Consider the following 4,150-nt stretch of genomic DNA (forward strand, 5'->3'; position numbering starts at 1 on the left):
AGTGAGTGGCATTTAATACCAAGCAACACGGCGGGGTGAGGGCTGGCTCTGACCTATTCAAATGTCGCCGCCACGGCGCAGGCTCGCCCCACGCAATTATAATTAAATGCTGCATGTCTCTCTTGCAAATCCGCTGATTGATCACCGATGCGTACGTTCCCGCCACGTTACCCCGAGCAGATGTCTGCCACACACGGTTATGGATCACCAAGTTCCCATTAACGAGGTTGGGAGGCGCCGCCTGCCGTGTTCGAGTTAGGGGGTGTGTGCGAAGTGCTGCTGTGCCCAGCAAAGTTCCTGTGCTTGGTGGCGTCCAGACCGAGGACCCTTCTCCCAGGCCGCCCAAGGCTGTGGGGAGACCCTCCTCTGGGGAGACCCTCCTCACACAGCTGGCCTGAGGCAGGGGCGCCCTCCAGAGCCAGAAGCTGCGGGGCTCTGGGGCCCACCTGGACTCTTCTGGGAGTCATTGGAGAACCCACCCCACCCTGCCTCCCACAGGCACAGGGACAAAACCCAGGACTGCACATGGGCAGCCCTCGAATGCACACCGGCCTCGGATGACACACCGCGCCTGCCCGCGCCGCGGGTCTCCCCGGGGAGGCTGACGGTGCCCGTGGTCCGACACCTCCTTCTACATCTGGCCTAGGAGTCCTTCCTCTCCTTATTGAGCAGATCCAAGGGCTCTTTGTTCACTCGATCAACGAGCGTTCGTGAGCCCCACGCTAGCTGCTGGGGCGCAGCAGTGAACCAGAGGCGCCGACTGTGTTCCAGCCGGAGCAGCCCCTGAGCAAACGCAGGTCCACGCCCCCATGCGGCTGGGAGCAAGCCCTACACGGGGTGTTGAGATGGGGTCACTCTGGGTGGTGGGGGCGACAATGAGCTCAGAGTGTGGTTGGCAGGGCCCTCCCAGGATGGGCGGGGGCAGCCGTGCCAAGAGGAGAGGGCATTTGGGTGGTGGGGGGGAGACCAGCAGGAACCCTGTGGGGGGGGGGGTGATTGTAGAGTAGACCAGAAGGCCAGTGTGGTTGGGGGGAGGTGCAGAAAGGGAGAAGCGCCCGGGAAGACTCCAGTCTCTTCTCCTAGCCCCCAAGTACAGGCCAAACATCCCATTTCTTTAGCCTTTGAAATTCATCTGCTGCATTTGTATCAGTTTGTCACTTTTTTCCGATGCATGGAAGTCCTGCAGGATCATCACCTCCCATGTTCTGGGGGCTTTACCTTGGTTAATGTGACCTCCATGACAGCTGATTTACTTGTGCACACACACCACACAGCTCCTGTCCCCATCCCACGCCTTCTCCCCAGCCGGTCTCATCCTGTGCTCATGAAACTGAGTTTCGGGACCCATGAAACAGACGCAGGCGCCGAGGTAGCATGCAGCTGTCCTCTCTCACAGGCCCAGAGCCTCAGCCCCTTCCAGCAGGCGCTCCATGCGGTGTCAGAACTCAGGTACTTCTCAGCAGCTCCTCCTGCCTCCTCCCGCCAGCTCCAGCACCCTGTGGGCTGGGATGGGGCAGACACGAAGACGAGACACAGGCTCAGAGAGGCCTCGCAGAGCTGTCACTGCTGAGGCGTCCCGGTGACCGCCAAAGGTGGTCACACCCGCCAGCCTGCAGGCCAAATGTACTCAGACGCCAGAGCCACTCTGCCCACCTGCTGTGGCTGCCATCTGATCTCTGAGCATCAGGGACTCCGAATCCGGGAACGGGTCGAGGGTGTGACCCCCATGCAGCCGAATGCCCCCAGCTGCCTTTTGCAGGGTCCACACTCCCAGTCTCCCCGGGGGTTCAACCCAGGCACAGCCCTGGCAGTCATCACTCCAAGGGGGACCAGGAGAGGCAGAGCGCAGGTCCGCACCTGTAACTGGATTGTGCGCTCAGCCAGATTAACGATCCGCACACATTTGCAAATCACGCGTTCATCCCGTTAAAAATACCAGCCGCATCACGTGTAAAGAGTCTCGTCCGCAGCTTCGCGGTTCTCGACCCAGCTCCTGGGAGCGAAGGCGCGGGGTCTACACGGACGCTCGGCTGCGCGCGGCCGTGGGACTGCGGTTCCCCAGCTGCGGCCACTGCGCTCTGTCCGATGCACCCACGCGGAGGTTTCTAACGCACAGGGGACGCGCGCTACGCCGCCACTGTTAGCAGCTAAGGAAACGGAGTGGGCGCGTTTGAACTTGGCCCAGCTCCCTTCCACGTTCGTGTTGGATGCAGGCGCCAGAGGAGGCGTCCCCCGTATGACGGCGACCCGCCCGCACGTCATGCAGCCACCCCGTGCCACTCGTCGGCACGCTGGGCCCTGCGCCCTCGCGCCCCGTAGGCACCTTCTGCGCCCTCCACGTCTAGAACTCACGCGATGCGCGTTCTCAGGAGCCGCCTCGCCCTCCAAACTTGCTCAGCTCCCGGCTCGGACCGAGACCAGACTCGCGGTCTAGTTCTGCAGACACCATGCTGTTTGCTCCTGAGTTCGGGGGCAGAAGGAGGAGTGTAGACCGCTCACTCTTCAAACACTCGCGGGGGCTGCTGGGCTCTGTCATGTCACGCCCTCCACCCAGTCATGGACTCACCTGACACCCCTGGGTTCAAGGTGAGCCGCACACACCCATGCACGTCACCCCTGGATACTCCAGCACACCTGTCGTAAACTACAGTTTGGTATTTGTTACCGATGTTTTAAAGGTAAAATTCACCTGGAGTGAAATGGACGAATTTTGAGTGTATCCTATGTGAGTTGCAATAAATGCATCAGACTGTGGCCCCAAAGCCAGGGAAGACAAAGAATACTACATAACTCCAAAAGTCCCCAGCCCGTCCCGACCCCAGCCCCGAGCCGAGCTCTGTTCTGAACTTTTCCTCAGCAGAGAGGTCTCGCATGTCCTATAACTTCACGACACCTGTTTGTTGGGGAGGGGTCGACAGTTAGCACATTTATACACCCCTCGGCAGCCTGTTCCTTCCGAGGGCAGACCGGTATTTTGCCCATTTTATTGAGCTTCCGTCTTTTTATTACTGGGCCGTAGGAGTTCCGTATATACTCCTGATAAAGTGCTCCATCAGATACACGTTTTACTCATTTTTTCTTCCAATCTGTCTTTTGCCTCTTCGTTATATAGGTGACACATTGATGAGAAGGATTTTTAGTCTGATAAAGTCTGAGTTTTCCAAAATTCTCATGGCTATTTCTCTCCTACCACCGAGTTACAAAGACGCCACGCCGCCCTCTGTGAGGAAGCGTCGTAGTTTCAGATTTGACACTTAGCTGTACGCTGCGTCCTGCACATCGAGTTGGGACGTGGCATCAGGAAGGGGCGTTTGCTCCTCCCACCTCGTCCTAGCACCATGAACTGAAAAGACCCCTCTCCCCCGGGTCTGCTTTGAGGTCCTTGTCGGAAATCCGTGGTCCGTGTGTGGGCACCTGTTCCCAAACTCCCTCTCCTGCTCCGTCGATTGCTTGTCTGTCCCGGCCCCACCCTCTGTGACAGGCACGGACGGCAGGGAGCGGCAGGTGCCACTCGCTGTTCCTTTTCAAAGCTGTTTGGCTCCCCGAGGTCCTTTGCGATTCCGAACACAGAATCAGTTTGTGCGTTTCCATCAGAAAACCCGCTGGGACTGCAGTTGGGATGTCGTGAGAGCCACAGGTGGGCCGCGGGAAGCCTCCCATCTTGACGAGAAGTTCGTATTTTTGGTGCTATTGTAAATCGTGTTTTTTAAATTGCAGTTTTTGATTGTTTGTTGGGAGCGTCCAGAAATACAATTAATTTTTGTATGTTGTTGCTCTTGTATTCTGCGACCTTGCTCAACTCATTCGTTAGTCGTCACGGCTTTTTCGTAGCGTCCATTAGATTTTTCTACACAGATGATTGTGTCTTCTGTGAATAAACACAGGGCCTCGAACAGACAGCTGGACACGAATGCTCATGGCAGCAAAACTCACAACAGCCAGAAAGTGGAAACAAACTAAAAGTCCACCGAGGGACCAAAGGATGAGCGCAACGTAGCGAACCTGCACAACCGAACGCCGTGAAAAAGAATGCCACGCTCACACACACTGCGACGTGGCCGAGCCTGGGAAAGGTGCTCAGTGAGAGGAGCTGCTCACAAAGGCCACGCAGGGTGTGACTGCTTGTATGAAATGTCCAGACCAGGCAAAC

The sequence above is a fragment of the Pteropus medius genome, unplaced genomic scaffold (assembly GCF_902729225.1).
Source record: "Pteropus medius unplaced genomic scaffold, Ma_sr-lr_union100, whole genome shotgun sequence".
Classification (NCBI taxonomy): Eukaryota; Metazoa; Chordata; class Mammalia; order Chiroptera; family Pteropodidae; genus Pteropus; species Pteropus medius.